Below are 23,177 nucleotides of genomic sequence, written 5' to 3'. Positions count from 1 at the left end.
AAATGTCATGTGAATTCTGAAATGGGGCATGAGGCAGTAATGTCATATCGGGAAAACCATGTAAACCTAAGAACATAAAAGCCGCTTATGTACCCCCAAGAATTCAATGCATGAACTCATGAACGAGGGGGATGCAAATCATAAATTAATTAAAGATTATTGGGTGACAAATAATGTCTCTTTCCAGCTATTGCCAATTCACCTTCTGACGTTGTTCCTGGAGTGAGTATGGTATTTCTTTGTTTGTTTATGAAATTATTTCTATATCAACATGCACACTACTAAAACATAATAAATAAATTATATTTTGAAGGAACAGATAATCAATAACTGGCTAATCAGAATTAACCAGCTGCAAAGGCCTCTTAAATAAATATTCAAAAGATGCCTGGCAGTCCAAGGCAAGGATGCCCACTGAAAGACTTGCATTTTTGAACTGCCATGGGGGTCCCTTCGCGACTAGCAATAAGGTCTGAATAACCGCTGTTATCTTTTTCAATTTGGTTATTCCTTAACAGATCACCATAATTGTGTGTGTTGTTTTTGTTTTGTTTTTTTTAAAAAAGAATACAGTGGTACCTCGGGTTACATACGCTTCAGGTTACATACGCTTCAGGTTACAGACTCCACTAACCCAGAAATAGTACCTTGGGTTAAGAACTTTGCTTCAGGATGAGAACAGAAATCGTGCTCCGGCGGCGCGGCGGCAGCAGGAGGCCCCATTAGCTAAAGTGACACCTCAGGTTAAGAACAGTTTCAGGTTAAGAATGGACCTCCAGAACGAATTAAGTATTTAACCCAAGGTATCACTGTAACTACTACAACTCAGATTTTTCATAAAATTGCTGTACTGTATGAGATTATCTGAAGGGATCAAAGTCAGTGACACAAATACAAATTTCCTATGCTTTTGAGTTATTGGAGAAATGTTATATACCTGCATGACACATCATAGAATGATTTGAATCCTGCTAGTCAAATCCGGTCTACTAGACCCCAAAATTTTAAGTAATATGGACTAAAATCACTACTGGGCCCTCTCCAGGATTAGGGGCACTGAAGTGTAGTTTCATAGTAGAACTGCCCTTGAGGATGCCTGTTGAATCTTGGTTGGAAGAGTGTTCTGCAGAATGGGATCAGTGATACTTAATGCTGTGTTTTACCTGAGGACTGTATGGGCCTCTGTAACGCAAGGGACATCTAACAGCAGCTCCTCCAGATGATCTCAGTGACTGAGCTGAAATATAATGGCACAGGTGAAAGTTCGCCTGGCACCTTCATTATACATCTTTAGGCACCAGGCAAAAATGTTCCCTTTTAACCAGGCCTTTGGCTGATCTGATTGACATCCTATGCCCTTTTAAAACATGGCTCTTTTGGCGGGGGTGTTATTGGATTGTTTTTATTTTGTGTGTGTTTATATATATATACAGTGGTACCCCGGGTTAAGTACTTAATTCGTTCTGGAGGTCTGTACTTAACCTGAAACTGTTCTTAACCTAAAGCACCACTTTAGCTAATGGGGCCTTCCGCCGCTGCCATGCCGCCGGAGCACAATTTCTGTTCTCATCCTGAAGCAAAGTTCTTAATCTGAAGCACTATTTCTAGGTTAGCAGAGTCTGTAACCAGAAGTGTATGTAACCTGAAGCGTATGTAACCTGCGGTACCACTGTATGTATATATGTGTGTGTGTGTATATATATATATATATATTTGCTTTCGTAGATTTTCACGGGTACAGGAATGCAGGTTTTGGTGTCCTCGGGTGTCTTCCCGTGTAAAAGTTGGGGTGTCTAGGCGACGTTTCGACGAGGTCTCACTCGTCATCTTCAGGCTGGTGCTTTCGGCTTCTTGTTACTGGAACAGAGCGGGATCTCAATGTTTGAGTTCCTATAAATACTGTAGAGGGGGTGTGGTGTCTAGCCTCCAATGTTCTGGGCAGAGAGGAAGTTCCCAGGCTAGTGTGCCTTTTCTTCTTTTGTTCCTTAATTACTTGAGAGATACCTTGAGTGATTTCTTGAGTGATATCCTGAGTACCACTTAGGTGGGTCATTAGGTGTGGATTAGTTGCTAAAGTCTTTAGGTCATTTAGTTGCTAAAGTCTTTAGGTCATTTATTAAAGTCTTAAGTCATTAGGTGTGGATTAGTTGCTAAAGGAACAAAAGAAGAAAAGGCACACTAGCCTGGGAACTTCCTCTCTGCCCAGAACATTGGAGGCTAGACACCACACCCCCTCTACAGTATTTATAGGAACTCAAACATTGAGATCCCACTCTGTTCCAGTAACAAGAAGCCGAAAGCACCAGCCTGAAGATGACGAGTGAGACCTCGTCGAAACGTCGCCTAGACACCCCAACTTTTACACGGGAAGACACCCGAGGACACCAAAACCTGCATATATATATATATATATATATATTTGCTTTCGTAGATTTTCACGGGTACAGGAATGCAGGTTTTGGTGTCCTCGGGTGTCTTCCCGTGTAAAAGTTGGGGTGTCTAGGCGACGTTTCGACGAGGTCTCACTCGTCATCTTCAGGCTGGTGCTTTCGGCTTCTTGTTACTGGAACAGAGCGGGATCTCAATGTTTGAGTTCCTATAAATACTGTAGAGGGGGTGTGGTGTCTAGCCTCCAATGTTCTGGGCAGAGAGGAAGTTCCCAGGCTAGTGTGCCTTTTCTTCTTTTGTTCCTTAATTACTTGAGAGATACCTTGAGTGATTTCTTGAGTGATATCCTGAGTACCACTTAGGTGGGTCATTAGGTGTGGATTAGTTGCTAAAGTCTTTGTGTCTTGACCTCTTGAACTTTGTGAAGAGTTTTCCTGAGAAGATGGCTGTATTGCACTTAGTTGTGCTTTGGCTTGGCTTCGTGTATAGGGGCGAGCTGTGGTTTTGTGGCTTGTGTCAGCCAGATCTGTGTAGGGATTGCAGGGGGGTGCAGCATCCGGAGGTGCCACCATGGATTGGCTACTGGATGGTGTCAGTAATTCATCTGTGGAGAGGGTCTGGGTTTGGGTCTGGTGTGGTTGATTGGTGTTGGCGTTCTGTGTGCCTCTGGATCTGGTGTCAGTTTTTGTGGGGAGGGCTAAAAACTAAAAACTGACACCAGATCCAGAGGCACACAGAACGCCAACACCAATCAACCACACCAGACCCAAACCCAGACCCTCTCCACAGATGAATTACTGACACCATCCAGTAGCCAATCCATGGTGGCACCTCCGGATGCTGCACCCCCCTGCAATCCCTACACAGATCTGGCTGACACAAGCCACAAAACCACAGCTCGCCCCTATACACGAAGCCAAGCCAAAGCACAACTAAGTGCAATACAGCCATCTTCTCAGGAAAACTCTTCACAAAGTTCAAGAGGTCAAGACACAAAGACTTTAGCAACTAATCCACACCTAATGACCCACCTAAGTGGTACTCAGGATATCACTCAAGAAATCACTCAAGGTATCTCTCAAGTAATTAAGGAACAAAAGAAGAAAAGGCACACTAGCCTGGGAACTTCCTCTCTGCCCAGAACATTGGAGGCTAGACACCACACCCCCTCTACAGTATTTATAGGAACTCAAACATTGAGATCCCGCTCTGTTCCAGTAACAAGAAGCCGAAAGCACCAGCCTGAAGATGACGAGTGAGACCTCGTCGAAACGTCGCCTAGACACCCCAACTTTTACACGGGAAGACACCCGAGGACACCAAAACCTGCATTCCTGTACCCGTGAAAATCTACGAAAGCATATATATATATATATATATTTCAGTTCTTATTAGTGTTTCACAACTTTAACCTGTTTGCAGGATCTTAGCCAGTCCCAGTTGAATATAGCAGAGCATACACAGACTTCCAGAAGCAATCAGTTGCAGGAAGGAGGGATGAAGCAGGAACAAGATGCTGCTACCAGTCACTTGGTTACTTAGAGGTGTTTATTATTTACAACAGACTCTACAAGTTACTATATACAGGACACAGATATGGATCTTAACTCTCTCTTACTGAACAAACTCCAAATGACTCTCAGAACACAACACTGACCAACCAACTATCCAGCCAGGAAGGTCATGAGTCATCATGCCTATGTGGAGACCTCAACCAATAGCAGAGTTGTATCCAAGGTCCCATATCTCAAGGCAGAATAACTCCCTCTGCTCAGTCTTCTTGGCCTTTGGCCAACTCTTAATTGCTCTTTGGGAATCTGTAGGTAGGCAAAATCCCAACAGTTTTTATGTTGATCTTTATTATGAACTGCCCTGAGACCTCCAGGTATAGGGTGGAATATAAATTCAATAAATAGAATAGTAATGATGATAATGATAATGATGATGATGATGATGATGATGATGATGATGATAATAATAATAATAATAATAATAATAATAATAATAATAATAATAAATATAAATGTACCTTGGGCCTGAGTTGTTCAGGACTTTGGATATCACCACTCGTCGTTGTTGTTGTTGTTTAGTCGTTTAGTCGTGTCCGACTCTTCGTGACCCCATGGACCATCACCACTCCTTAATGTGATGCAAATCTTAAAAAATGCAGTATAAACATTGACAACTGGGATACACTGGCCTGTGAGTGCTCCAGTAGGAGAACAGCCTTTACCAAAGGTGTCATGGGCTTTGAAGATGCTCAAACTCAGGACAAAAGGGAGAAACATGCTAAGAGGAAGGCATGCTTGGCAAACCCTCACCATGATCAACTCCCACCCGGAAACCTATGTCCCCACTGTGGAAGGATGTGTGGATCCAGAATTGGCCTCCACAGTCACTTACGGACTCACAGTTAAAACCAGGTTTATGGAAGATAATCTTCCTCAGCTATGAGTGATTGTCAAAGAAGAAAGCAGAAGAAATGTGATGCACTGGTTGCGGTAAACTAACTGGTCCAATTCAAAGTAATAGTCTCTAAAGCCCTAAATGTCTCAGGGCCCATGCATCTGCAGGAGTGCTTCTTCCAGTACCAATCCACTAGATGAGGAGGAGAGCTCTGCTTGTAGTTCCCATGAGAACTGGATTGAGTGGAGAACTTCTGATCGGGGTTTTACTCCCCTTAGAGTGGCATCTGTCCTCTTCATTGTTGGGATTTATATATCAGCTAAAGACATTTCTGTTTACTCAGGTCTTTTCAGACTGATATGTCAATGTTTACTCTGAAACGGCAGAATGTGGACTGCGTTTTTAATGACTATTATAAATATTTTAGGTTTGCATTTGTTTTAATCATTTTAATCACTGATCTAATTTTCTTGTCTGTTCTCCGTTTCAGCTATGTTCGGGAAAGAACGATGCATAAATACAATAAATAAATGATATAAATATGTATTTAGGGATGTAATTTGAAAGTTGTTGTTTTTTTAAAAAAAGAAAATGTGCTCATTAATGCAGAAAGGGAATTGAATTCAAAGGAAAGTGGCATAGACAGGAAATAGATTTCCCATCCTGGATGAAAATCACCAGAGGCTCACAAAGCCTGCATTTTTAGGTGAGAAACTGGAATTTGCTAATAATCCCAGGTAGGGTATTTGGCTATGTAATATGTAAACCAAGAATAAAATTGTGCTAAAATAACTACAGTAGCCAACTAAGATTTCTCAGATCCGGCCATTTTGTTTAGAATATATAGCTTGAAATTTCTCAGATTATTTTGCAGGCTATGCCAACAACAACAACCCTCCCCCCCACCCCGAAGATTTTCATCCTCAGATTGACCATCAATAATTAAAAACTTGGCTTCAGAGGCATATGTTGTTGTTTTCCTTGATTCAATTTCTTTGCTCCTAATGAATAAAGAAGAATGGAGGGCTGCAAAGAATTGCTGCCCAGCAGATCCCTAAGACAACAAAGTGGGAAATGGAATCTCATTTATGCGATCCCTAAACTTTTGCATATTTAATCTACCTCCCCGCTCAACAAGTCATTTAACTTTAATTTAAACATGGGGTGTATTTTCAGGGCACGGATGCCTCAGAAAAGCCTCAAGCTATGTTTAGTCACAATTTTATGAAAAATATAAAATGTCATCAAGTGTCTATTTTATCTGCTTTTATTTCCATCTATATCCATGGGCACCTACATCTACTGGTGTCAGGAACTGGACATCGGAGGAGGAATGGTGGAGACAGCCCCCTCCTTCTTCTGAACCTTCCTGAGAAGAAGAGGGCAGTATAGAATTAAAACAGTGGTTTGCTGAAGGTCTTGACTCTAAGAAAGAAGAGGGGGAAAGCTGGGAAATAATGGAAGGGGAGGAGGGAACAGCAGAGCTGGCTGACACATTATCTTTAGAAAGCATTCCTGACCCCCCTTCTCCTAGGACCCGGCACGCATTGAGAGTAGTAGAACAGGAAGCTCAAAGGCAGAGAGCACAGGTGCAGGGATGATGTAGAATAGGCAAGACAGAGGGGGTGGGACTTTACTCGGAGCAACGCCATCATCTAGCAGAGATAGCATTTCTATGTTCTCTCTGTAAATATTGAATAAAAGACTTGGTAAGAGATCTTCTTTTTTTATCTGCTTCTTTGCCGCCACTGTGGGAGGGATCAGATTCCCCTGAAGCCTGACAATTGGATATGATTACTCCCAGTAGCATTTTGCATTATACCTTTATTATACAGTCATACCTCGGGCTACAGACACTTCAGGCTGCACATTTTTGGGTTGCTTCCGGGATTTAGTGCTCACGCATGTGCAGAAGCGCTGAATTGTGCTTTGCGCATGCGCAGAAGTGCCGAATTGTGACCCGCGTGTGTGCAGACGCGGCACTGCGGGTTGTGAATGATGCGGGTTGCGAACGTGCCTCCCGCGCGGATCACGTTTGCAACCCGAGCGTCCACTGTATTGCTATTGTCAAAGATCTTCCTATCACCAATTTAAAGGTAAAGGTACCCCTGACTGTTAGGACCAGTCGTGACCGACTCTGGGGTTGCGACGCTCATCTCGCTTTACTGGCTGAGGGAGCCGGCGTACAGCTTCCAGGTCATGTGGCCAGCGTAACCAAGCTGCTTCTGGTGAACCAGAGCAGCGCATGGAAAAGCTGTTTACCTTCCCGCTGGAGTGGTACCTATTTATCTACTTGCACTTTGACGTGCTTTCGAACTGCTAAGTTGGCAGGAGCAGGGACCAAGCAACGGGAGTTCACCCCATCGCAGGGATTTGAACCGCCGACCTTCTGATCGGCAAGCCCTAGGCTCTGTGGTTTAGACCACAATGCCACCCCGTCCCACTATCCCCAATTTAGTCACAGTCTAAATCGAGGATAGGGAACCTTCCACCTTCTGCAACATCCATAATCCTTGACCACTGGCCATGCTGCCTGAGGCTGATGGGTGTTGCAGTCTAACAACATCTAGAGAATCACACATGTTCCCCAGAGTAGAAGCTAAGTTATGCACTCTGGCTTTCAGTGTTGCCTGGTACTCACTGGGAGCAAAATGTTATAGAATCATAGAATTGTGGAGTTGGAAGAGATTTTGTCTAACCTCCTGCAATGCAGGAATCTTTTGCCCATTATTGAACCCACAAACCTAATATTAAGAGCCGAGGTACCAACTTAAATATAATTTTTTTGGTGGGGGGCACATAATTGACCACAAGACATAGTGCATGTACACCATTGGAATGGTAGTGCCCATCAACTTTGGGGGAGCCTAGCCCCCTCAAATATTTTATTGAAGGGACCTTGGCCCCTAGGAGTTGGCTCCCATGATTAAGATTCTCATGCTCTACTGACTGAGTCATTCCATTTTTTTTGTTAAAGATTTTATTGATTTTCCATTTTCAAAACAAATATCCAATATCAATACAGTACTAAACATTAGTTTTTCATCCCCACCCCCTGTTGACTTCCCTCTGCTTCCATTTCTGGTTTATTAAATCGGATGATACGTTCTGCTGTTTATATACAATACTATGTTATCACAGTGTTGTATTCCTTATTTTATATAAATAAAATTTTAATTTTTTATTTAAATTCTGCCAACGAGCCTATTTTTGGGGTGTTTCTGCAAATATATTGTAAAAGGTTCCCATTCTTTTTCAAAGTCCCTGTTGTCCCTGCCTGAGTCATTCCAGAAGAGACAGAAGCCAGGGACACCAATAGGTGGAGCCCGAGTTACTACAAGACAGAGGCCATTCAATTTAGTTTTGTCCCTGTCCTCCTCCTTGCTCAGGTCTACAAGGGCAGCAATGAGACAGGATGATGAGTTTATACTGTTAATTAATGTTGCCATTATTATTATTATTATTATTATTATTATTGTTGTTGTTGTTGTTGTTGTTATTTACCACTTTTCTTTTACAAAAATAAATGCCAGTTTGTATCACTGTATATAGCTTAGAATCTACTTTTATAAATGACATCTTAAATGAATGCATTCAATGGTTTCATGACATGCGTTTCAGTGGTTCATAACTTTGTTATTGTTTAGTCGTTTAGTCGTGTCCGACTCTTTGTGACCCCATGGACCAGAGCATGCCAGGCACTTCTGTCTTCCACTGCCTCCCGCAGTTTAGTCAAACTCATGCTAATAGCTTTGAGAACACTGTCCAACCATCTCGTCCTCTGTCATCCCCTTCTCCTTGTGCCCTCAATCTTTCCCAACACCAGGGTCTTTTCCAGGGAGTCTTCTCTTCTCATGAGGTGGCCAAAGTATTGGAGCCTCAGCTTCAGGATCTGTCGTTCCAGTGAGCACTCAGGGCTGATTTCCTTAAGAATGGATAGGTTTGATCTTCTTGCAGTCCATGGGACTCTCAAGAGTCTCCTCCAGCACCATAATTCAAAAGCATCAATTCTTCGGCGATCAGTCTTCTTTATGCTCCAGGTTAATAACTTACTGTATACAATAAGTGTGTGTGTGTGTGTGTGTGTGTTTGCAGTACATGAATGGCAGGCTTCACCTTGACCTGAATTCTTTCATCATAGACTCAGAAAAGACCTCCATGCCTACAGTTGATCATGGGGAGGGAATGTTGAAAAACCATGGAAAAGCTCTTTTTCACATCTTACCGACAAAGGACCAGACATCAGTTGGGGGCAGAATTTCCTGCCACAATGCCACGCCTCTTATCACATTAATTGGCTTGACAAAGAACATACTAAAAGGATCTCAGTAAGTAAAACTTTTAAGATGCTGGAGCTATGTGGCACATTTTACTAAATATAAGAAATATGAGAGGGGGGAAATGGCTATTTCCAAATGTCTGAAAATCTGGAAGAGAAGATATAAACCCTTGAACTGACATGAGAGTATAATTGCTTGTTACCATAGCGACAAAGCTCCACAGACATTCTTAACAACTATTCTCATTGGACAGAAAAGCCAGGTGCTTTATATGGTATAAATATTTTTAGACTGCAATCTTACATAGACTTACCTGGGAATAATGCTATTAAACTAAGTGGGGCTAATGTCTGAGGTGTGGCAAAGCCTCTTTCTTGTTATTTTAATATGATGCCTTGCAACAATGGATTTAAATAGGCAACAGTGGAGAGCACATGGGAGGGGCAGGTGCTCATCTGTCCTCCTAAACTCTTGAGTCACTGCTGCTTCACACCCTCCTAGTATCCCTATTTTCCAGGGACAGTCCCGAATTTACATAAGCTATCTCAGTTTCTGATTTGATTCCAGAATGTCCCGCTTTCCCTTAGGATGTCCGTATTTACATTGGGTAAATGTTGGAGGGTATGGAGTTATACAATCCCTGAGCCAAGGAGATAAGTTACTATTCAACCTTTAGAAGACATCTGAAGGCAGCCCTGTATAGGGAAGTTTAGCAATGTTTAATTATGTTTATATATATATATATAAAATTCTTCCAGTAGCACCTTAAAGACCAGCTAAGTTAGTTCTTGGTATGAGCTTTCGTGTGCATGCACACGTGTGCATGCACACGAAAGCTCATACCAAGAACTAACTTAGTTGGTCTTTAAGGTGCTACTGGAAGAAATGTTGTTGTTTTTTGTTTTGACTATGGCAGACCAACACGGCTACCTATCTGTAACTGGAACTATGTTTTTATATATGTTGGAAGCCGCCCAGAGTGGCTAGGGCAACCCAGTCAGACAGGCAGGGTGTATATATACATACTATTATTATTATGGAATAACATAAAGGGACCCCTGACCATTAGGTCCAGTTGTGGCCAACTCTGGGGTTGCGGTGCTCATCTCGCTTTATTGGCCGAGGGAGCCAGCATACATGTGGCCAGCATGTCTAAGCCACTTCTGGCGAACCAGAGCAGCGCACGGAAACTCCGTTTACCTTCCCAGCGGAGTGGTACCTATTTATCTAATTGCACTTTGACGTGCTTTCGAACTGCTAGGTTGGCAGGAGCTGGGACCGAGCAATGGGAGCTCATCCCATCACGGGGATTCAAACCGCCGACCTTTTGATTGGCAAGTCCTAGGCTCTGTGGTTTAACCACGTCATTGGAGAAAAGTTGCAGGGTATGTTGCTTACCAGGAAGGAGAGGAGCAAGATCACAGGGAGATCAGCATAGTGCAAACACACCGGCAGAGCCAATCAGATGTTTCTGCTAGCGTGTTTGCACCACACTGACCTCTCCGCCGCCTTGATCCTCCTGCTGTCCTTCTCCACAAGCAACATCAGCTCAGCAGGTGAGTGCCAGCATGCAGCATATGTAAGTAGGGACATGTGTTTTCAAAGTGCAAGGGTAGATAGACATGCCACAAAGTTGGGACATTGTTGGCAGAGTCACCAGTTCCATAAAGCTACTCAGCATGGCAGCTGTAAAACATAGGGAAGAAATCTTCTTGAAATATACTCAGAGCCAAGTAGTAATTTCATGCTCTTTATTTAAGCTCATAGGAACAGTGATTGAATTTCCCCCCGAACCTCAGGCTTTATATACATTATTTACACAATGAGAACCGACTAATTGGTTGATTATGTTTCCTTCCTGGAGCCTGATTGGGCTGCTCCTGCAGGCCAATCAGTTGTTGCATCCTAGTATCCTACCGACCTAATAGGCTGATTAACTTCCTCCTGGGGTCTGATTGGGCTGTTCCTACATGCAAATCAGGTTGTTGCATTCTAGGATCCTACCTGCCTATTGTTCTAGGATCCAAGCTTAGTACATAACACCTCTATAATGCTTATAATCGGGCAATACTAAACATGTCTACTCCCATGTACTTCCAGGATACTGGGTGCAGGACTGCAGTTTCTAATTTTTAAAATATGTAACGCAGGAGTAGCAAGCAAGGTGCCCTCAAGAGGTTGCAGAACTACAACTCCCATCATCCCTGTCATTGGTTGTACTGGTTGAGGCTGATGGGACTGGATGTCCAGCAATATCTGGAAGGCACCAAATTGCTTATCTGTGATATTTCTCCTTAGGCACCAAGCAGATTTTAAAAATACATTTCCAAAAAGTTATTTGAGGCAGAAAGTTGAGTCCTAGCAATATGGATTATAGGGAGAGAAGGTGCTCTTGTGAATGTTCTTTTGTATGACTGTCTGGTGTCAAATATTTTATGGAGAGAAGTAGAAAATATCAGATTGTAAGGCTTTCAGAGCACATATTGTCTGCACAAAAAACCCCCAGTATATTGCGAATGCAGATATAGGTCTTGAGATAGCCACCATTTAATTTCTCTCTCTCCCAGTATCAGGTACTATTGAAGCAGTAGAATGCACCTCATAATGATTTCTGAGGCACACTGAACATATTTTGTTAGTGAATGGAATTCTATGGAGTATTTCCAAAGGGTCATTGCACAACTCTGGGGGCATAAAAAATACAATTTAAACTTCTTCTTTTTAAAAAAGAGAGAGTCTATAAATGAATAGGAATGTTTGAAAGCGGGGAAAGAACTGGAAAAGAAAAGACTTGCTGTGGGGGGAGCTTTCAGCATCAGCTCTAGACAAGAATACAAAAAAGCATTTTGAGAAAAAACATGGAACATGGGGAAAATATCAAAATTGAAGAGAGCAGAGATTCAATAAAGGCTAGATATGTTTCTGGAAAAGGGGACCTTCTGGTTCCAACTGAAGTATATATAATACTTGAGAAACAGGCATCTGTGTGATGTTTAAATACTTATATCAATGCATATTTTTGTTAACTTTTTTGTATGCCAATATAGGGAAAAAATCTTGTAGGGAAATTCAATAAATAGTTCAAAAAGACTCTCACTAAAAAGCACAATCTAAATCATTGCTGTGCTACATCACTGTTGGACAACTGTTTAAATGAATACAGCCTCTTTTGCACTGACACTGTTGCTCCCCCCCAAAAAAAATCCACAAAAGCTAAACACAAAATCTGCTGCTTCTTTTGTACATGGGTAGTGGATAATCTAGTTTTTGCTGGAAACTGAACTGTAGCAGAACAGAAAGAGCGCTGCATGGGATGAACACAGGTCAGAATAGGAATTGTTGCCTTCTTCCAGAAGACATCTGAAGGCAGCCCTGTTTAGGGAAGCTTTTAATATTTGAATTATTGTATTTTAATACTTTGCTGGAAGCTGCCCTGGGTGGCTGGGGAAACCCAGTCAGATGGGCGGACATAAATAATAAATAAATAAATAAATAAATAAATAAATAAATAAAGCCAGTGTGGTGTAGTGGTTAAGAGCGGTAGTCTCGTAATCCTGGGTAACCGGGTTCGCGTCTCCGCTCCTCCACATGCAGCTGCTGGGTGACCTTGGGCCAGTCACACTTCTGTGAAGTCTCTCAGCCCCACTCACCTCACAGAGTGTTTGTTGTGGGGGAGGAAGGGAAAGGAGAATGTTAGCCGCTTTGAGACTCCTTAAAGGGAGTGAAAGGCGGGATATCAAATCCAAACTCTTCTTCTTTTTCTATTATTATTATTATTATTAAAAAACCCTACTGGCAGCCCAGTATGAAATTGTCCATTTATGGGCTTCTCTGCAAGTAGCTTCCTGCAATTCTGAGTGTGGTAGGGGCCTCTATAGTGGCTAAGACCACCCCCTTAAAAAAAGCCAGTGGAGACTGGCAGATTGTCACCTCCAATGTATCCTAATCCTCTTCAGTGGTATGGATGGGAGGGGGTCAGGTTCGCACTGTGATTTGCAGAAACATTATGCAATGTTCCCTTATGACAAATCAGAAAGAGTTGTGATGTTCATATCTGTCTCATAACATGCAAAATGGCAGTCTTGATTGATTCATTGTCCTGTTTATTACAGTGGTTTAGTGATCTAATTGCCACACACTTTAATCTGCTTCCTATTACAGAAAATGACATCTACTATTTCACTGTTTGGACTATACTTAACATTGAATTAACAGGGCTTTTTATTAAATAACAGACTTAAATATCAGCACTGTCCACTTTTTATATGAAAGTGAGATCCTAAATGCTAAAAGATGTCAAATGGACAATATTTTCTCCCTGGTGCATAACATACAAATTCAGGAGACAAATTCTGAAGAAGTTAATGGATTTGCATCCTGAACAGCTTGGGTTTTCAGAACATGAGTACAGCTGTTTTCTAATCGTTCCATGCAGACTTGGCATTTCTTTGCAGCTATCTCTGTCATCCTTGAAAAATCAACTCTCTTGGGCAAAAGTGAGTGTGAAATTGTCTGCTGCTAAAGCAGATGCCAATTGAGCCATGCACCAAGCCATGAACCAAGGCTATGAATGTGAAAGTAGCTTGATTTGCTCATGCAGTGGTTATTTTGATGATGCCTAAAGCTTCCGGCAGGAAGGTAAATGGCGTTTCCCTGCACTGCTCTGGTTCACCAGAAGCGGCTTAGTCATGCTGGCCACATGAGCCGGAAGCTGTACACTGGCTCCCTCAGCCAGTAAAGCGAGATGAGCGCCGCAACCCCAGAGTCGTGCGCGACTGGACCTAATGGTCAGGGATCCCTTTACCTTTAAAGCCTTATTATGGTGAAAAAATCCTTTTTCTTTTTCTTTTTGGAGCGGGGTAGGTAATTGTATAAATCAGCCATACGGTAGATCCCATGTCCAGGTAATGATTACTTTGTAGGAATGTAACATATTTATACATGACTGTATTTTGAAATATTTTGTTTAAGCTGTCTGCTGTTGCTTCTGTCTTTTGTACACTGCTTATATAAAATAATCAAAATCATATTTCCTAACTTTCACTTGAGTTTTCTCAAGAAAGCAAAGGATAAAAATACTTCCTTCAAAGCCTCAGCCAATACATTCTTGCCAACTTGATTTGGATTCCAGTGCCTTAAAAACAAAACAAAACAACAACTATTGAGGAAACTTGCAAAAAGAGAGAGAAAAATATTCCATTCTTAAATCAAATAATTTCAGCCAGATTTGTCCTGTTTTCTGCTCTGTTCTCCAAGTGCATCTTTCTCACAATTTCAAAAAACATGGAGGTTTTCATTTCATTCTAAAATTCTTAAAAGAGTAAGATAATTGGCCATGATTCTTTGCCCTCATTTCAGATTAGTATCTCCCAGTAATTGTGATTGCTATATGTCTGTCTGTCCATTCCTTGTTCTCTTCATAGAATCTTTATTTCCCAAACCTGAGGTTGTTCTTTCTATCTTTTTTGTGGGAAGGGGGGTGCAGATCATATTGTAACATACACTAATTTGTCTCATTTTTCATTGTCTTATTATCTATCTCTGTGTCATGTTTCTTTTCCATTTTTATTTGTTGCTGCTTGTTCGTTCCAAAGAGTCAAATTCTACAAGGATGAAGGCCAGCTGTGTTGCTGAAGCACCCAAACTGGAGATGACATGTTTGGCTCTGACTCCAAGTTTCCATTATGTCTCAGGCATTAGGGGAGCTACAGTGATATACTGATTCCATATTTCTGTACTCTTGACAAGCCACCAGTCCAGACAAGGTGCAAACAATTTTTTCTCCATTTTCTGAATGTGCAAAACCACTTATATAATAGTTGTCCCCAGGAAAGGAGTTATTTATTTCTTCTACAGAAACATGCAAGTTTAGGACAGGGTAGAAGAACCCAACAACCTGAATGCCACCCAGTTGCTACATCCTGCGTCTTGTCAACATCCCACACGATATTCTTGTTACTGTTTTGTCTCAAACAATAATAAAAGCAAGCCCCAGGTTGGCCATCATAAATAGCAAATAAGTCCTCACAAAGGGTGTCCTACCAAACGAATGGGGGATAAATTTGATTCAGTTCACATTTGAAGGTGAACTTGCTGAATTTGCACTCTTTGAAACAATGTGCAAACTGAAACACAGCAGGGTGTTGTAATCTGCACTTATTTTAATTTTGCAGTGCAGTCAAGCCATGCATATTTATTATTTTCATTGCCATGATTCTACACAAAGTTGAAGGGAAACTCCCCACTGGAGTAGAAATCATATATTGAACAGACGGAAAGCTTTTAACTTGAGCAGGGTGGAAGCAAAGAGTAAGTTTACAATAACTTCCATGATAGAGCTTCAATATGCTGATGACAACGTAGTGTGTGCACACTCAGAGGATGATCTCCAAACCATCATAAATATCTTTGTAGAAGCTTACAAAAAGCTTGGCCTATCGCTCAACATCCAAAAAACCAAAGTGCTGCACTAACAAGCACAAAACAACTCCTTTGCACCATCACAAATCCAACTCAATGGTGTAACGTTGGAAAGTGTTGATCACATCTCCTACTTTGGCAGTTATCTTTCCGCAAGGGCCGACAAGGATGCCGAAATCCAGCATTGCCTGAGCTCTGGGGGTTCAGCTTTCTCCTGATTGAAGTGCAGAGTGTTTGAGGACCAGGGCATTCGCAGGGAAACCAAAATGCTTGTTTACAAAGCTATTGTACTACCAACCTTACTGTATGCTTGTGAAACATGGACCACTTATAAACACCATATCCAACTCCTTGAAAGATTCCATCCATGGTGTTCCTGAAAAAAAAAAAATTGCATATCACTTAGGAAGATAGGCGAACAATGTCAGTGTACTGGAAAAAGCAAAGATCACCAGTGTTGAAGCAATGATTCTTCAACATCAGCTTCATTGGACATGTTTGGATGCCTCATGATCGTCTTCCAAAGCAACTGCTCTATTCCCAACTTAAAAATGGAAAGCATAATACTGGTGCTGGTGGTCAACAAAAGAAGTTTAAAGACTCTCTCAAAGCAAATCTTAAAAAAAAAAGTAGTTTAAACACCAACAACTTGGAAACACTGGCCTATGAGCTTTCCAATTGGAGAACAGCCTTTACCAAAGATGTCATCGTTTGAAGATGCTCAAACTCAGGACAAAAGGGAGAAACATGCTAAAAGGAAGGCACACTTGGCAAACCCTCACCATGTCCAACTCCTGCCCAAAAAACTATGTCCCCAATGTAGAAAGATGTGTTGATACAGAATTGGCCTCCACAGTCACTTACGGACTCACTGTTAAGACCATGTTCGTGGAAGACAATCTTACTCAACTACTAATGATTGCCAAAGAAGAAGAAGAAGCAATATGCCAGTGTAATGTGTTTCTAGAAATGCATATATTTGTGAAAATAACATACTAAAATGCATATATTGTGGGGAAATGCTTTGTGAAAATGTGTAGATAAAAAAATTACATAGAAAAATGTGTGTATTATGATGAATTTGCACTAAAATGCTATAAGGACCCCTTTAAAAAATGCAAACTGGTGTAGGGATGAATTTAAGATTGGGGGAAAATGAGAAACAGAGAGAAAACAAAAATGACGTGTTTGCTCATCCCTACCTACCAACCCAGTTCAGCTAACCAATCCTATATGACACAAGTCATGCACTGGGATACAAGTCTTACAGATATAAGGTATAATGTTAGCTCAGTGTTCCTGGGATAAGATGTCCAGGAAAGGCATACTGAGACTATTTGACAGGGTTAGAGTGTTGGGTTAGGCGTTGGGAGATCAGGGTTCAAATCTACACACATGAAGCTCACTGTGTGGCCTTGAGCTAGTCACTGTTTCCAACCTAACCTACTTCATAGGTTTTTGAGGATGAAATGAAGAGAGGGAGAGCTGTGTGCACTGCCTTGAGCTCCATGGAGCAAAGCTGGGAAATAAATGTAATAATAAATTTAAAAAGAAATATATTAGTATAAATTACTGGAAATTTCCTGACTCCTTCTCTACCCTACAGCAACCTGCATCCCCCACATCCCCAAAGCCTTAGCTGCTTCTTGATAGCACAGCTTCTATTTTCAGGGTGGAAAAACTGTTAAGGAAGTATTGTTCAATGGGTATGCTTTGCCTTCAGAAAATAAATAGCAAAAAAGTGGTGGACTTGAAGTTTTTTAGTCAAAGGCTAAGAAATCCAATATCAGAAAGATATTGCTTCTTAGTAAGTGAACACATTTTCCCAGATCCTTTGACGTGCCCCTCTCCTCTCCATTTTTAATTCCATCCTTCCACAAAGACAGCTCAAGAATTTTCTGTTTATATATTTCCATATGAGGTATTGTAATAAACCAAACTGGACCTCTGGAGACCATTGATGTTGCCCCAGATGAAATATATGGGCGGGGCCTTTTTCAATGCTAACCAGGGCTTCCAAGCCACCACCTGGTTAATTTCCTGTGATTTTCTCACTCAACGCGCCAAAAATAACTTGGCTTGCCCCTTGATATTTTGCATCTTGACAAGGATACAGGGATCCATTTGCTGTTCCTCTCAGGGAGCAAATGTATTCAGCCAGCCCTGCTGAAAAGCTGGCCACTGAAAAGCCAGTGAATTCTTCGGAGAAGCGATGGAGTAATCATGAGAGTACCTTGTGAATGCTCAAGTGCACCCAACCAAACATTTGAAAGCAGATCCACCCACAAGCATATTTTGATCCCAGCCTTTGTGTTTAGGATTTCCGGCAGAATTATTCCCTAGCAAAATTAGTTGTAACAGATATGGCAAACCTGTGGCCTGCCAGATGTTGGTGGACTCAACACACATCACCCCAGCCAGGATGCCAATAGTCAAGGTGAGAGTTCTTTTCTAATAACATCTGGAATAACAACTTGCTCCCTATCCCTAAGTTAAATTCTACTTAACTGGAAATGTTACGGATCAGACCCGGAGTGTCATGTATATAGCTGCATATAAATATGATTGTACAATTCACAAATGGCTGGGAGTGGGGTTGTAACATTTCAGAGGGCACTTATCTTTGATGGTAGTGTTGTGTTGGATGGCATTTCTCTTGGTACAATGTTAGGCAAACCACTGCTCCAAGAGGGCTTCTAAGGAGAGGAAATGGAGTAGCCATTTCTGTCCCTCAATTTCTTTCAGAACAATGCTATATCATGACATGGCATAATTCCTGCAGAATTTAGGGTAAGGAAGATGCAACCATTGGCAACTGCTGAGATGTGCGTAGCATCCCTGATACTTTTAAATCCTCTCTAATACTGTCTCTCCCCCCTCCAGTTTTAGGTATACCTCCCCTGCCCTAAAAAAGCTGAGCAAAAAGTCCAATACTCTAACTTTCTGTTCAACCCTAGACCAGACGTACATGTCCCTTCCTCTGGTTTTTGATACTTCCCCCTTTACTTGGCCCTTGGCCCCTTTCTCTGCTTGCACACCAGTACATGTGTCCTCTGCCTTGATGTTCTAGCATAACTTTGAAAAACTGGCAGAGAATCTCCTGATCTCCAGGTTTCTTCTTCCTCACAGTCTGGGCTTGGACTCACTCTATGATTAAAGGGAATGATTCTCTGCTGCTGCTCTGAAGTCCCATTTCAACTTTTTGTCAGTTGGATCTCTGCTGCCTCTTTGATCTGCGGGGACAACTTTGTGGCTGCCTAAAATGATAGATCAGAGGAGGAAATTAATATCAATGCCAGATGCCGACGTACACTGGTATGCAAGAATTGACACAAGTTTCTCTCTTTGTTAGATGTAAAGAAAGTACTTTTTCTGTGAACACCGATTGCAGTGAATAACAGCTTGGAGATGCAGGAGAAAGACCTGGTGTTCTTTAAAGGCAGAACAATTCTTTCAAGCAAAACGATAACTGCAGAGCGGACAAATGGCTCTTTACCATCAGCCCAGCCTGGAGCTATGTGCTACAAAATTTGGCTAAAAGGGGGGAAATGTTTGAATGGGTGAAACTATTTAGAGAACTTCTTATAAAGTTTGGCTGCAATTACATAACTCTGAGCTCTGATGAAAACAGAGGTGTCCTAAGGAAAAGTGGGACATTCTGGGATCAAATCAGAAACTGGGGTGGCTTTTGTCCCTGGAAGATAGACTCTTTTGGAGGGGCTGCAGCCCATTCATACAAGGATATCTGCTTGGGAAATGGAACTCTTTTTCCAACCCCATGTGTTCTCCCAACCCTCTGAAGCAGATTGGGGCAGGAGCTCCCCAGGGGAGTAAGGTAAAGGTAAAGGTACCCCTGCCCGTGTGGGCCAGTCGTGTCCAACTGTAGGGTTGTGCGCTCATCTCACTCAAGAGGCCGGGAGCCAATGCTGTCCGAAGACACTTCTGGGTCATGTGGCCAGCGTGACTAAGCGAGCCAGCACCAATGCAGCGCACGGAAATGCCGTTTACCTTCCCGCTAGAAAGCGGTACCTATTTATCTACTTGCACTTAGGGGTGCTTTCAAACTGCTAGGTGGGCAGGAGCTGGGACCAAATGACAGGAGCTCACCCCGCCGCGGGGATTCGAACTGCTGACCTTCTGATCAGCAAGTCCTAGGCACTGAGGTTTTACCCACAGCGCCACCTGCGTCCCTCCCCAGGGGAGTACAAGGAGGGTACGTTCTGTTGGCCAAAGGGAATTCATGCGATGAGTTTGTTGGATACAACTGTTTGGTGGTGACTTTGTAAAGACAAAAACAATAATCTCCACCTTTATTTATTATGGTTGTGCCTCAGATTTGGTCAAGGTCCAAGACCTGAGCTGATTTGGGCTAATTCAGGGCCATTGCCAAGTCAGGTTGAGTTACTCCTGGACTGTTGTGGGTCACTTTGGGCAGCCCAGTGTGATCTGGGTCAGTGCTGGATTACCTATGCCCCCCATGCCTTTTAGGGGCCGTATGACAACAGATCAAAATTATATTGATTTGATCTTGAAAGAAAATTACAAAAAAAACTTATTAGGGTTTGCAAGAAGGACCCTGAGATTTTGACTGCCTAGGGTTTACTCTGGCAATTATAGAATCATAGAATCATAGAATCATAGAGTTGGAAGAGACCACAAGGGCCATCGAGTTCAACACCCTGCCAAGCAGGAAACACCATCAGAGCACTCCTGACATATGGTTGTCAAGCCTCTGCTTAAAGACCTCCAAAGAAGGAGACTCCACCACACTCCTTGGCAGCAAATTCCACTGTCGAACAGCTCTTACTTTCAGGAAGTTCTTCCTAATGTTTAGGTGGAATCTTCTTTCTTGTTGTTTGGAAGCTCTGGAGCTCTCAGAGGCTGTAGCATCAAACAGGCAGGAAGGGGGGGGGGACTGTGAAAAAAGATATGCCTATCATGAACCAAGTTTCAAAATAAGCATTATATTACTGTCATTTTTAAATCTTGTGCTTCAGACTCTTTCAGGCTTTTAAAACTAATTTTAAAACCATGGTATAAGAAGAGGATTCTTTATTGTTTCTGCATTGCTGAAAATTGCCCGCCCATCTGCTATTTGTCTTGGAGCTAGTAAAGTATAACAATATCCCAGTACTTCTTAGAACAGAGGAAGAAGCAGGTTGATGCTGAGAGACATTGTAGTAGTTAGTCCCTTCCTCAACTAGAAAGCTGGTTGGTTGGATGACCTCTCTTGTCTTTTTACAGTAGATGACATTCCAGCTGTGCAAAAGCACACAGGTTTTTCCATCCTCCATCCAGGGAAGCAAAAGTTCAAGGACACATTCCAGCCAGGCAAAAGCACTTGAAGAGGAGCAGGGTTGAAGAAGGAGGAGGAGAGACAGGGAATCATGGAGGGCTGCATTCGGCCCCCAGTCTGATGTTCTCCACCTGCAGAGAGCACCATGTGGCCCCTCTAGAGGTTCAGTATGGCTTGTGCAGACACAGGGTCAGTCAAAGGTCCCGAGGAATTCTTACAGAGGCACAGAAACATTTGCATTTGCCAGATGGAACCGCAACACGGCTGTCTGATTCTTCTCAGCATCTTTCCTCCCAACACTCAGCCGTCACCAAATCCCAAAGCAGATCTAAACAGTGGGCATGGGACCAGATAGGAAGGGTAAGCAAAAGTATCCTGGCAGAGCAGCTGCTCAGTTTTGATAATAAGCGAGATCCGGTTATCGTTTCCAGCAGCTCAGCGTGATAATAAGGTGTCTTTCTTATCCGCTTTGCTTTCAGCTCAGTTCAAGGTATCTCCTTTTTTTCTGTTGTTGTTGCTGTTGTTTGGGTTCGCTTTATGGTAATTGCTGCTATAATTGTGGTTGGGGGCACGGACTGTCATTACGATTATGACCCCATGATTTTTCTTCCTCTTAATGGTGGTGTTCTTTGGGAGAACGTAAGGACACGACTGTGTTGTGACTTCTCGAGATGCCTTGCTCGGTGAGATTGAAGTAACAATTCGACAAATATTCCTCATGTCCTTTGTAATCACCGGATTGGGATATATATGTGAATGTTTAGATGGCTCCTGCTGCGTGTCCATACATCCTCCGTCTCTCCACTCCCAGTTTTGTAAAAGCTAATGCTACACAAACCCCAGTGGCTTTCTAGTGGGAACAATTGAGGATAATCAGAGTGCATTGAAAGGGTAATTAGTAGAAAGTGCTGATCTGATTACCAGAGATGGGTGCAGATGTCCATGCCTACAAGGAAGCCCAGCCATCTGCATGTGTAACAGCTTCACTGCGATGTGACAGCTTCCCGGTGAAAACAGCACAGCCGAGTGGGAAATAGATGGAACTAAGTTGCTTTTCATTAATTTGTGCCGGAGCTTTCTGGATTATGCTCATAGAAAACGTACGGCTGGAAAAGATTGGGAGTTCTGCAAGCTTGAGCACCGCTGTTATGTGTAGTGGGGGCTGGCGTTTTGGACTCCAGGCCAGCTCAAAGAACTTTGATAATTGGTTTTCGAAGCGGGATGTCAATAATTTGAGTAAAGTAAAGATTGATCCCTGCAGCCACACCACTGGAGGAGTCTGCTGAGACTCCCCTGTCGGAATAGAAGGATGTGGGGTTCACTGCCAGATATCACAAGGAGGCAGCTGTCACAGAAGCTCTCCAAAAGTCTGGCTCAGGGCTGAGCAAAAATTGCCCACAAATAGCAATCCCAAACTGGCAGCAAAAACTGGAGGCTTATACGTTGAGCACTTGGTGGGCAGCCATGTGTGGCTGAGAAGCTGTGTTTGGCTTGTGGCATATGGCATCAATAATATAATGGGACCAAAATGCAAACAGACCCTCCATCTTCAGCAGTGTTTCACATGGGGTGGGCTGTGGACAGGGCCCAACTGAAAAGCAAGGCTTGGGGTACCAACTCTCCTTGAGGCTGCTTTGAAAAGCAAGCCTTCCCTTTTATTTGGCTTCTTGATGACACCACCTAGCCAATGGGATCTGGCAATGTGCTGACATCCTAAAGCCAAATCAAAATAGGTTTTTTTTTGTTCTTGCTTTTTGTTCTTGCTATGGCATATTTTGGGGTGTTTTTTTTAATGATCTGCATTATGCTCCAATTCCAGCAATAGTTTTAGAAATTGTCCTACTTAAACCAGAATTCAGGAGGAATGCAGAGCAACAATACAGGAAGCAGAGAAATCTGCTCTTCCTTACTTTTCATTTATTTAACACTTACAGGTTAATTGGATTAAATCAAAAACATCAATGCTGGGAATTCTGTGGTACCCCAGATATTGTCAGACTATCACTTCCATTAACTCTGACTGCTGGCCATGGTGACTACAGAATTTCTTTAGAATTTCCTAGGTACAGGAATGAGTTTACTTTCTCATTACAAGGTGGCCAGTGGATGTGGTTTGTCTGCTTTTCTATCCATTAAAACTATGAACTCAAAGCAGCTCACAACAGTTTCCCCCCACCTCTAAATATTAATAGTTCTGTCCCCAAGGGGCTCATGATCAATAGATAGATAGATAGATAGATAGATAGATAATCAAAAGGGGATGAAATAGCAGAATAGATTTTTTAAGACATTGAAAACATAAGATTTCTTGTTAAGAAAGAAAATAAACCACTGCAGAATACTCAGTCCAAAAGGTCCAAAAAGGATAGTGGGTTGGAGCCTATTGT

The 23,177-nt window shown here is 42.3% G+C and overlaps 1 long non-coding RNA gene across 1 annotated transcript; it reads left to right on the top strand.

Annotated features, from left to right (window-relative positions):
- Positions 1–14,656: 14,656 nt before the first annotated feature.
- LOC310842683 lies at positions 14,657–19,321 on the top strand. The gene is made up of 3 exons (XR_014563299.1): positions 14,657–14,839; positions 17,813–17,931; positions 18,847–19,321. It is a non-coding gene; the product is annotated as an uncharacterized lncRNA (long non-coding RNA).
- The last annotated feature ends 3,856 nt before the right edge of the window (positions 19,322–23,177 follow it).

This window comes from Podarcis gaigeae (genome assembly GCF_964106915.1).
Source record: "Podarcis gaigeae genome assembly, chromosome: 4".
In the NCBI taxonomy this organism is placed as follows: Eukaryota; Metazoa; Chordata; class Lepidosauria; order Squamata; family Lacertidae; genus Podarcis; species Podarcis gaigeae.
Note: the sequence above shows the minus strand (reverse complement) of the source record. Positions and strands in the feature narration are given on the sequence as shown.